Here is a 13,275-nt window from a genome sequence, read left to right on the forward strand (position 1 = left end):
TTTGAGCTGAAAAGAAAAACTTGAGGAAGATCTTGGTGATAAATACCAGACGTCAGCTGATGAATATAAGATTAATCTTCATGTTCAAGCTTTTCCAATCTCTTTGCCAACTAGTCAAACATCAGGAGCTGTTGATCGTGTTGAAAATGAGCCTCCTCAAGCTCCCCATGTTTCAGCAACCATTCGTGAATGACAAGAAGAAGCAGCTAAGAAAGGGCAACTACTATTCAAAAGAAATTCTAATCAGAATGCCTCTTGGGATGAACCGGCGATTACAATGAGTGATCTTGAAGTTGTTCGATTCAAAGACACTTTCGGTGATAGGTCAGGGATTTCTTCATGGGGATTTCATGATCCTCTCAACATGTGGATTGTGTTAAGGAAAAGTGGCAATTCTGAACTTTATAGGGACAGTCATGACTTCAGTTCATGGACTAGAGTCGATTTGACTGAATTATCTCGAGCTCTTTTCTCCAATTTAACAAACAATCCTTAGGCGACTCAGTTTAAGCACTTCCTTGCAGAACAAGTCAAGAAAGGGTTTCCAGCCATGAAAACTATTGAATCTATCATAGAAGAGCATCCTGATGTCCTTGATTATGAAACTGATAAGCCTTTGCAAGTCGTGATGTGGCCCGCAACCAAGCAGGTCAAACAGTTCCCTATTCTTCAACATTATCAAGATGGATCTCTAGGTTCTATGGAGTGTTGGGTTTTTTATGAAGTTAGTTCCGCTGCGGTCATCAAACTCAAGAATGGGTGCATTCGACTCTACGACCGAAGAGATTTGTTACAATTTCGACAATGGGATATTCATCACCTAAGCAACATTCAAATTTTGGTTGCAGAAGATACTTTTGAAGATGCTGCGAAGGTGTACACAACTATGGTTGTAGAGATTCTCAACAAACGAATGTGGAATGGAGCAATGGGGGCAAGCGGACGTCATGGTAGTTACTAAAGGTTAACCCTGAGCTAGTCCAAAGCAAGGGGGAGATTGAAAGACCCAAGTTAATGGTTTGGTCTAGGATTTACACTGTAATAGTAGGGAGTATGTTAGTAGTGTGTTTTGCAGTTAGTTTACGGTTGTAATGGGTTTACGGCCGTAAACACCTTACGTCCGTAAACTCTTCTCGGTCGTGGTCCCTATATTTATAGAGGGTTAGTCAGACGTGGTTGGTTGTTGATGCCTTTAGTGTTCACGGTTTTCCATCGAGTTGTACCAGACGTTTATTGATATAAAACGTGTGCAAGCTTGATTTATTCTCTTTCTGCTTCCATTATTGTTTTGTGTGTTTTGTGTTTGCTATTGATCTCTGGTAAGATCCTTTATTTGGACTTTACAGGTATCATCTTCAAAACTCGGAACAAGGCGTCTGGATTGACGTTCTCTAAATAGGGTCAATATCTATATCCCTAAAATACCCCCAATTCAATTTTGTTTCAGTACCCCCGTTCATTTACTTTCTCATTTATTTACAAAAATTCCACAAAGCATCTTGACCATCCTTTTCATTGATCTAACGAAAGACTTTTAGTTCTCGGTTCTCGGGAAACTATGAGTTCTCAAATGATCCTTCCTCTCTCTCTCTCTCTCTCTCTCCCTCCCTCTCTCTCTCTCTCTCTCTATATATATATATATATATATATATATATATATATATATATCTTTACTATCTTATAAAAGAAATCTCACTATTTCTATAAATAGATTGAATATAATAATAATATTATTTTTTTAAGACATCCAAATCATTAAGCTAACGGTACAAGTGACCACAAATAAAATAATATTATAATTTTTAGTTGTTTAAATGGTGATACAATAAGTACAAAACATTAAACATTAAATACAATTATTTAATGCATTTAATGCACATGTACCCTTATGTATGACGTATTTTACTGAGTCCCCTCTTGAAATCGTTAAAATTGTTTATCAAGTCTACGTTCAATCCTGAGATCTCGGTAAATATTTGTCCCTCCACACAATCCCTCCTCTTAGTTAGTAGCTCTCTCTCTCTCTCTCTCTCTCTCTCTCTCTCTCTCTCTCTTCCCAAATAGGCATATCACCATTGTCCAATACCAAGTCATCTTCCTTCCCACTCCAAGCATCGATCTCATTCTTCTTCTTCCTCTCTCAGTCAAAAAAACCCTAAGCATCACTGTAGTTTCTATTCACCGAGCGTCAATACCAAATATCATCGACCATCTCTCTGTAAGATTAATAACGAACAACATTTCTACTCCCTCTCCGTCTCTTGCTAAAAAAAATCCCTAAATTCCCCCATCTTTCTTTCTCTTTCGGTCGATATAAACCCTCCAACCACCTGCTTCCTTCTCTGTATGTCACTTCTGCTCACCACATGTGGGAATGTCTTGATTTTGCACACCTCCTTGACCTCTGGCCCCTAACGTGCTGGATAACCTCATAAGCAAATGTGAAACCCTTTTTGGGGGAGTTTTACTGAATATTTTATAGAATTTTGGTGTTTTTGATTTTTTTTTTCCTTTTGCATAAATCTGCATTTTTAATGTATTACTTTATTGCATTTTTGTGTTTTTGTTTTGTACATACATAAATTCCTCTATGCATGTATAGAATTGTGTTTGTATGTATTAAGTTCTCTGTATCGTATGTGTTGTTTTTCTTTTATTGAAACTAATAGCATTCATTTTTTCCTTGTTAGGTTGGAAATGGCTTTGTTCGAGTAAAGTCGTGAGTTTTTTTTCTAATATGGAAGTCATCTATTATAATAATTCTTTCATCTTCATGTATAAAGATTGTTCAAATGCATCTTCAGATTTGGTTGATTGTTGGGGTCAAGAGTTTGAGACTAAGCTTTGCCCACTGAAACATGTATGTATATTTATCAGTTGATAAATACAATAACAATTGTGTGATTCTCCTTTGATTCACTCTCTTAGTATGTTTTTTGTATGTTATTCACACAAATAGATTAAGGTTAATAGATCATTTTTATTTTTTACTTCTAGAGTGGTATCCTTGGTTTTTGGTTAAATGAATAAAGCATCATATGAAAAATAGAAACACATGCATATAGCAACCGGAAGGAAAAGTGTTGGCTGCTCTTGAGCTCAATCATGGAAAAAATACAAAATTGAAAAAAACATTATTTCTATTTTGGATTTCCATATAAATGAACTAATAAAATATTACTGTATATTTTCTTTATCATCTTAGTAAGTGTTAAGTGCATATCATTCATATATAATAACCCACCAACATACTTTCGACATGTTCATTTATATTCAACTTATGATGTATGTGATTAATTGTTTTCTTGTACTGGAAATGGCGTCTAGAGTGGGTTCCAAACATAAAATTGATGTAAAAATATCAGTAATAGGATACAAAAATGAATCTTCTTCATGCTACTAACTATGTTTTGTTTTGTTGTGCAGGTTCACACACGTCATGTTTTGTTTTGTTTTGCTTTACTGTGAAGGTCAACTAGGTTTCATTTATGTTTTTCTGGGTCTTTTTGTTCTTGGAACAGATATCGACACAAACTACTTTGGGGTTTTTTTTTGACATTTAAAAATGTCAAATTAATGAAAGTGGTTTCTTATCTTTTTTTGGCTTTTAAATGTTGTTGGGGATTTTTAGTGTTTTTTTTGTATTGATCCTAACCAGGCATGTTTCTTCCTATTTCTTAATCTATATTTGGCATTTAAAAAACATTTTTTGTGTAAAAATTTGGCCTATTTCTATGGTATTTGTTAGATTTTAGCAAAATCTAAGGAATTGGAATGTAGATTCCATTATGTGGGTTGCTTGGTTTATTGACTGTTAAATGGACGAAATTGGATATGTGGTTTTGAATCTGATTGTTTTTAGTTTAAGAAAAAAATGATGATAATATGGCTGCCTCAGCTCATAGTCATATTTTATTTGTCTCTCATCCTAAATCATCACTGTATTTCATTGCAAGATCTTTGACTTTAATGTAATATCTTTCATGCTATATAGACCCCATTTGATTTGTTGAGACGTTTGATCTATTTTAAACCGATTACACCTATCTTTGATGATTCCGCTTAAAAATTTCTAATTGTTTATTGCTTAATTTGTTTTGTTATGATTTTTACTAGAGGGTGTTGGGGAAAAAACGAAATAGGGTTATTGGAAATCTGGATCATAAACAGGAATCGTGTTAACACTTTCCTTGTTTGAGATTTCGACCCTATATGCTTTGGGTGTCACGAAATCCAAACTGGGAGAATTCCTGATGTAACAATTCTAATTTTAGGCACTAAATCAGAATCAATTTTGAGAAGAAGATGAAGAAGAAAGCGTTTCCAGTTTTCTGTGTTTCAAAGGAGTCGTTATTTTCCCGGATTTATCCACTCAACGGATAAACGAGAACAGTTTGCATCTTTCAAGAAAAACATATTAGTCCTTGAATTTTCATTTTTCAAGAATGACAGATTAGTCATTGTACTGTTCTAAGACATTGTTTAGTAAATACAAGTGTGCACTCCCACACCTCCTAACTTGTATGATAACTAAAACGTTATTCTTGAAACACTTGTTAAATCCATTACACTAAAATATATTTGGTGACAAAATCACCAACAATCCTCCCCTATTTTAGTGTAACCTTGAATTAACAAACTTAAAAACAAAAGAAACAAAACTAATGCATAAATAAAAATATCGATACGATTGAATTTTCATATTAGTATATTACACATTTCAAACATTCGAGAAATCAAGGTATCTCAAAGATTGAACCCATCAACTCTTTTGAATATCTGAAGATAATATACACATTAGTTTTACAATCATCTCAACAAAATAACTTGAAACTAATTATAAAGCCGTGTGTCCCAATCCATTCTTGATCGTATAAAAGCCAAGTCCCAAGCTCTTTGAAGTGCGACTACACTTCACAATCATATATGTGATTCTTTTATTCATGTACCTGTATACATTTTATCAAAAGAATCATTAAGCAATCAAATTCATCCTGGTCTTTACAAGTTCAAACACACGTACCTTGGGATAGTTATAATGTGTGTTCCAATTCATATAAATAAGCTTTCCACATTGAATTCAACCTCTAACATTATATTAGTTGGGAATTGGGTGTTTCATTTATAAGAATTTACAAGGACTTTAAGCCCATCCCTATAATAGACTTGTGCACTAAGTCTCGCACCAAACTCTTAGTGAGATGGTCCACCAAATTTTGTTGTGATTTTACAAACTCAATCAAAATCACACCATCCATGATTGGATTTCTAGTCATCCCATGTCTAACATCAATGTGTATCGATTTACCATTATAAACTTGACTATAAGCTTTACTCAACGTAGAAACACTATCACAGCGGATAGATAATGATGAAATCGGTTTCCTCCACAATGGAATCTCATAAATCAAATTCTTTAACCATTCTGCTTCCTTACCTGCAGCAGCCAATGCAATAAACTCAGATTCCATTGTTGAACTTGTTATACAAGATTGCTTCTTAGATGCCCATGAGATAGCACCTCCACCAAGCAAGAATACCCAACTAGTTGTAGAAGAATGATCTTCGCTATTGGATATCCAACTTGCATCAGAATATCCTTCCAAAACCGAAGGAAATCCTGAATAACACAAACAATAATCCTTGGTTCCTTTCAAATACTTGAAAACACGATGAACCGCTTGCCAATGTTGAGTACTAGGATTATGAGTAAATCTACTCAATCTTCCTACTACGAAAGCTATATCGGGACGAGTGCTAGTCATAGCATACATCAAAGAAACAATACCCTACGAGTAATCAAGTTGAGAAACTAATCTGCCTCTATTAGGCATCAACTTCATGCTTGAATCCATAGGGGTGCTAACGGGTGTACAATCACTATAATTGAACCGTTTGAGAATTTTCTCAATGTAATGTGACTATGTAATAGCAAGTCCCTTTTTCACCCATTTAATCCTTATTCCAAGGATTACATCCACCTCCCCCATATCCTTCATGGAAAAATTTCAAGACAACAAATTCTTTGTTGCATTAATTTGATTTTGATCAGCGCCAAAAATAACCATATCATCTACATACAAGCAAATGATCACACCAGATCCATATGAATCAAAACGGCTATAAACACATTTCTCAGATTGGTTTTAAACAAAAACCATTAGACAAAATAACTTCATCAAACTTCAAATGCCATTGTTTTGGAGTTTTTTAAGTCCATACAATGATTTTACATGTCTACACACTTTTTGCTCATTTCCAGGCAGAACAAAACCTTCTGGTTGTTTCATATAAACTTCCACCATTCAAAAAAGATGTTTTTGATGGGTTTTAGCCATAAGAACTTTCCTATGTACGCATGCAAAACCCTAATGCTTGGATCTAGGCTTTCTAATTAAACATGCTTTGAATCCAAGACTTCTAATGACTAATTAGGTATAAGAACAATACAAAATCAGATCTAGAAGTTTACCTTTGAATCTCTTGTTTGATCTTGTTGTCTTGGAGCTCTAGAGTCACAATTGTCACTCCTCTAATGGCTTACAAACACCAAATAGCAAGGAGGATGATTTGAGAGAGATGAGATGGGAGGAAATTCGGCCAGGGGTTCTCTACTTGAGACTGGATCCGAATTCCCTTGGCCAGAGGGTCTATTTATACTTGTAGACTCCTTAAGGGTTTCAGCTTAAACCCTAGTTGGATAATCTTTCCTTAAAGCAATCCAAATCCATTCCTTAGATAACCTTGGACGATTTTAAGCTATCCATAGCTTCTAGAATTCGTCCATCCTCTATCCAATAAGGATTTACAGTCTAAAGTGTAACTATCAAACAATTGACAGTTTATACCCTCTTATTTAATTAATCTCTTTAAGTCACCAAATTAATACTAATTAATTTATGACTTATATTAATCAAATAACAATATTATTATTCCTTATATTATTCTCATAATATATTAATAATATTTATTCTCTCATAATAAATCATCCTGTCAAGTTTCTATGGTGAAGGCAACCCAAAAGGACCATGCACAATCGGGTCAAATACTTGCCTAATATAGTTGCAGCCTTAGACACTATTCCAACAGTCTCCCACTTGGATAAGTCTAGTAACTATATGCACAAGTACAATCCGATTTGCAATCGTAGCTCTCAAAGACGCTGTCAAACTATGATCTAATCAATCTTGTCCTTTAGATAAGGGATTGTACAGTCCTCTGTTAGATACCATGCTGACAATTCTATGGAATGATTAGTCAAGCATTTAGGTTTCTCGATCTTTGATTTATTCGACATAGAACTTAATCGAACACATCAATTCAGTTCTGACCGAGCCCGACACATAAGTCAAATCAAATCATCGAGCGGCCGAGATATCGCTTTTACCTTCTTGGGATAAAAGTTACAGATAAACTTCGACTTATATGCATTTACTTTTTCATTAACAAACTATACACAACAATGCGTTTTATAACACCGAGTTACTGATGCGTTTTCGCATTATCAATGTATAACTAATTAATAAATAATAAACAATATATCTAGGTTTTAAGACTATATGATATTATTGTCTTGCGATCACCTTTTATATCATATTCCATAAGGTGATTCCAGCAAGCACGGGTTTGTTCCAATGCTTAAAACCAGTTCATAAGCACTCATGAATGTTGCAGCAACCCTTTGCTATGTCTAACACCATTTAGACAATCTACACACCAATTCATGACAATCTTCATTCATATGTACTTCCAACATACAAACGATTGTGGACAATTTGAATAATTCGATTATTCTTAATAAATTCAATTATTCTGGAAGTCAAAACATGCAAAGTGAAACAATAGTTAAACAATTAACATAAGATAGTAACATTACTCATAAATAAAACTCCTTTATTTAATCATCAAATGTTAATTACATTTATCTATTACACGTTTCTAATACTATCTAATCTATGCTAATATCATCCTTCAGCCCAATACTCCTAGCATGCTGCAAGTGCTTAACCCTACTCAGTCCCTTCGTAAGCGGATCAGCTGGGTTATCTTCTGATGATATCCTCTTCACTACGAGTTGTCCTTCTTCTACACAATGTCTAATAAAATGATATTTTCTGTCGATATGTTGTGATCTACCATGATCCCTCGGTTCCTTGGTCAAGGCAACCGCTCCTTCATTATCACAGAAAATCTCCATGGGCTCCTTTATGGCAGGTACAACTCCAAGGTCACCAATGAAGTTCTTCAGCCATATTGCCTCCTTCGATTCTTCGCTCGCTGCAATGTATTCTGATTCACACGTTGAATCAGCCACGGTTTCCTGCTTGGAACTTTTCCAAGTCACTGTTCCTCCATTCAGGGTAAAGACCCAGCCCGACTGCGAACGGTAGTTGTCCCTGTCGGTCTGAAAGCAAAGGCTATTCTTCACCGCAATCCAATGGGATCTGCCAGGATTCCCTTGATATCTACTAACCATGCTCAAAGTAAAGGCTACATCAGGGCGAGTACAAGTCATAGCATACATGATTGAGCCAACTGCGGAAGCGTATGGTATTCGGCTTATTTATGCTATTTCAGCTTCGGTACTCGGACTTTAAGTCTTACTCAACTTGGCATTACTTTGTATCGGTAATTCTCCCTTCTTCGAGTTTTCCATACTAAATCGTTTTAGTACCTTCTCTAAGTAAGTGTTCTGACTAAGTCCTATTAGTCTCTTACTTCTTTCTCTCACTATCCTTATTACCAAAATATAAGAAGCCTCTCCGAGGTCCTTCATAGCGAAGCACTTCCCGAGCCAGGACTTAACCTCCTGCAGAGTCGGGACGTCGTTTCCTATGAGTAATATGTCATCGACATATAGAACGAGAAAGCTTACTATACTCCCACTGGCTTTGACATATACACACGATTCATCTTCGCTTCGTACAGACCCAAACTCTTTGACTTTCTCATCGAAACAAAGATTCCATCTGCGAGATGCTTGCTTAAGTCCTTAAATGGACTTCTCAAGCTTACACACTCTATTCGGATGCTTCAGATCCACAAACCCCTCTGGATGAGCCATGTAAACATCCTCAGCCAACTTCCCATTAAGGAAAGCGGTCTTGACATCCATTTGCCAAATCTCATAATCATGAAATGCGGCAATTGCCAGCATCACTCTAATAGATTTTATCTTCGCAACTAGTGAAAAGGTCTCATCATAGTCAACTCCGGGAGTTTGAGTAAAGCCCTTCGCGACCAATCGCGCATTATATGTGTGTACTTTTCCATCCACGTCGGTCTTCTTCTTGAAGATCCATTTGCACCCAATGGTCTTACGTTCGGGCACATTATCAACCAAATTCGAAACATGGTTATCATACATGGATTGGATCTCGCTATCCATTGCCTATTTCCACTTTGCAGACTCCGGGCCTGCCATGGCTTCCTTATAGCTATTAGGTTCATCAAGATTTATTAGTGTACCATCACTAATATACGTGTCCCCCTCGGTAGTAATATGAAAACCATAAAACTAGGGTTGAACTCTAACTCTATCGGAACGTCTAAGAGGTAATGATTCGTCAATTGGTTCAACCGGAGTTTCCTCCTCGGGTTGAGTGCCAGCGGTAGAGGTTCCTACATCTATCGACTCTTGAATCTCTTCAAGCTCGATTTGCCTCCCACTGTCTCCTTGGCTTATGAGTTCTCGTTCTCGGAAAACTCCTCTCCTTGCTACGAAGACAACATTGTCCTTCGGTCTATAGAAGAGATATCCAAAGGATTTCTGCGGGTAGCCGATGAAAATACATCGCTCACTCCGAGATTCGAGCTTGTCGTGAGTATCTCGTCTTACGAAAGCCTCGCAACCCCAAACCTTGATATGTGCCAACGAGGGAGCTTTCCCCGTCCACATCTCGTGAGGTGTTTTGGCAAACTTCTTAGTAGGGACTCGGTTAAGGATATGGGTGGTAGTTTCTAAGGCATACCCCCAAAAAGAGATAGGTAGTGAAGCATGACTCATCATAGAGCGAACCATATCCAATAAGGTTCCATTACGCCTTTCTGCCACACCATTCAACTGCGGTGTCCTAGGTGGCGTCAATTGTGAAACTATTCCACACTCCTTGAGATAATCGTGGAATTCAAGACTTAGGTACTCTCCCCCTCGATCGGATCGAAGCATCTTGATTTTCCTGCCCAATTGATTCTCCACTTCATTCTTGAACTCTTTGAACTTTTCAAAAGTTTCTGACTTTTGCTTGATTAAGTAGATATACTCATATCTACTATAGTCATCGGTGAAAGTCAAATAGAAGTGGTTCCCATCCTTCGTAGTTGATCTAAATGGTCCACATACATCGGTATGTATTAGGTCCAACAGACCCTCACCCCTTTCGCAAGAACCCGCGAAGGGTGACTTAGTCATTTGACCAAGCAAACAAGACTCGCATGTGTCATCTTCCCTAAGGTCGAATGAATCCAACACTCCATCCTTTTGGAGTTGGGCTATGTGTTTCTAGTTGACATGTCCAAGGCGACAATGCCACAAGGATGCCTTATCCATACTATTGGAAGAATCTATATTCAAAACATCATTTCCTAAGTTATCAACAATCATAACAGTTTCATAAATTCCATTGCATGGTATAGCTTCAAAATAAAAGACACCATTCAGATAAGCTAAAATAGAACCATTCTCATTATTAAAAGAAAATCTAAAACCTTGTCTAAACAAACCATGAAATGAAATGATGTTTCTAGCCATTTCTGGCGAATAACAACAATTGTCCAAATCTAAACTTAAACCATTCCTAAGCACTAAAGAATACACTCCAATCTTGGTCACATGCGACGATCTTCTATTCCCCATGATTACATTTATTCTTCAAGCCTCCACATCCCTATTTCTTCTTAGTCCCTGCACATTAGAACAAATGTGGTAACCACAACCGGTATCAAGAACCCAAGAAATAGTGTGAGATGATTCATTAGATTTAATTGTATATATACCTGCAAAAGACGGCTTGATCTTTCCTTCCTTGATGGCTTGCAGGTACTCTGGGCAGCTTCTCTTCCAATGTCCTATCTTGTGGCAGTGGTGGCACTCTGCCTCCTTTGGGTTAGGGTAGGGCTTAGCAGGATCAACTTTGGTCCCACTAGAAGAGGCACCATCTCGGGCTTTAACCTTGTGATAGTTCTTAGACGAAGCCTTCCTCTTCTTTCCCTTTCCTTGTCCAATAGCCAAGACAGGAGCAGCGGATGGATTGGGAGTTGGTGCATCAGACTTGTCCTTGAAGTTGCTCTCAGCGACCCTTAAGAGACCTTGGAGTTTGCTTAGGGTGACCTCCTCTTTGTTCATGTGGTAGGTCATCCTAAATTGATTGTAGCTCGGAGGCAAAGAATGAAGCACCATGTCGATCGCCAAGTCTTCCCCAAAGTCAACATTCAACTTGCGAAGGCGGTCAACATACCTTTGCATCTTTTGCAGGTGCACGGTAAGAGACTCTCCATGACCCATCTTAGTGGAAATCATGTTAGTGAAAATCTCATAACGCTCTTGTCTCACGTTTTGGTGGTATCTCTCCAATAAGTCTTGATGCATCTCGTACGGGTACATGTCCTCATAGGACTTTTGGAATTCGGAGTTCATAGTGGCTATCATGATGCAATGTACCTTCGTTGCATCGCGCTCATGAGTTTCAAAAGCGGTCATTTCAGCCGGAGTAGCGATTTCAGGGTTAATCTTCTCGAGCTTCTCATCGAGGACATACTCCTTATCCTCATAGCGAGCAATGGTGCGAATGTATCTTATCCATTCACTAAAGTTCGTCCCATCGAAAGTGACCTTTTGACAAAGGCTCATCAATGTGAAAGAACTAGCAGCAGCGTTGTTTGCGTTTGACATCTACAAATAGAAAGGACAAAGATAGATTAGAATATGAATCCCTAATTATCACCCAATAAGAAAAAATTAGGGCTAGGATCCAACAACAATATTTACATATTAGAAAAGGGATGCCGTAATCCAACATGCAAATAATATGAAGGTAAGTGAATGACGATTCACTAATTCTCCACCACAAAAACATAACTTTAAGTCCTAAATGTATTGAGAATTCCTAGGTTTGGATGAGATTCATTGAAACTATTCAATGGCATGTTTAAATCTTGATATGCCCCTCTTGTTTGTGACTGGGATACCGAGGATCACAAAGCGGGTGTGAATTACCATGCAAATTCACATGGTGCCTTCATTGTAACGATCACCTATTCGATGTGCCGGTAAACCACACACGCTCCATCGAACTATGATAAACAATGAATCACACTTTGCCACCTTTTCTTAGAACCAATTAGTGTGTCGGTAAACCACACACGCTCCACTAACTTCTTAGCAAGGGTGCAAAGTGTAATTTCATGGGATTGCATCAATTCACTTTTCCTAAAGTAACTAAGATTGGGAAATTTTAAAATTATGTAGTTACTTTATATTTCTTATTATACTTTTAATGAGAGGATGAGGTTGCCCTATCCTACCCGTTCGGCTAACGACCCTCCACCGATCAAGCAAGCGGTGGGTGTGAGTGTACACCCATTAAGCGCCATTTTATAGGCCGCAACCTTATACCCACCTTATAGATCAGCTTCGTGAATGAGGCCTACTAATGGTAAGACTAACATTTTAGTTATATATACATATATATATATATATATATATATATATATATATATATATATATATATATATATATATATATATATATATTAATCTTGTAATACTATACTAGTATAGGGTTGTATTTTAAACTTTTAAAATCTACGGTTTGAAATTTAAATTGTCTAAATTAAAAATTTTAATCACAAAACATAAATTTCAAAACTTGAGGACAAGTTTTAAAACATTTAAAGCATGGAGGATCAAATAACAAATAATTTTAATTAACAATTAATTGCATAATTATCTATATTTGATTTATTCAAGATTTCTTGCAAGATAATTACCAATTTAATCAAAATAATTAATTAATTATCATATAAGGAAATTAAATATTTTATTAGTTGATAAATATCTTTAATTAGATCAAGATTATAGTCATATATATAAAAAAAATCAGATTAGGGCTGATCTAATATGATTAAGGTAAGTTTCCATAAGATAATCATCAAGAAATCCCGAATCTGGCCATTCCTGACGCTTGGACTCGCCGAGTCAAGCCAACTCGCCGAGTCCACTATGGGACTCGCCGAGTCCATGACTCAGAAACATAAAAAATCGAATTTTGCAGTTAA

The 13,275-nt window shown here is 36.7% G+C and overlaps 1 pseudogene; it reads right to left on the reverse strand.

Moving 5' to 3' along the window:
• Nucleotides 1-4,837: 4,837 nt before the first annotated feature.
• On the reverse strand, nt 4,838-5,765 carry LOC145049794 (secreted RxLR effector protein 161 pseudogene; annotated as a pseudogene).
• Nucleotides 5,766-13,275: the final 7,510 nt, after the last annotated feature.

Source organism: Lactuca serriola, chromosome 5 (genome assembly GCF_051521515.1).
Source record: "Lactuca serriola cultivar US96UC23 chromosome 5, Lser_US96UC23_V15, whole genome shotgun sequence".
Lineage (NCBI taxonomy): Eukaryota > Viridiplantae > Streptophyta > Magnoliopsida > Asterales > Asteraceae > Lactuca > Lactuca serriola.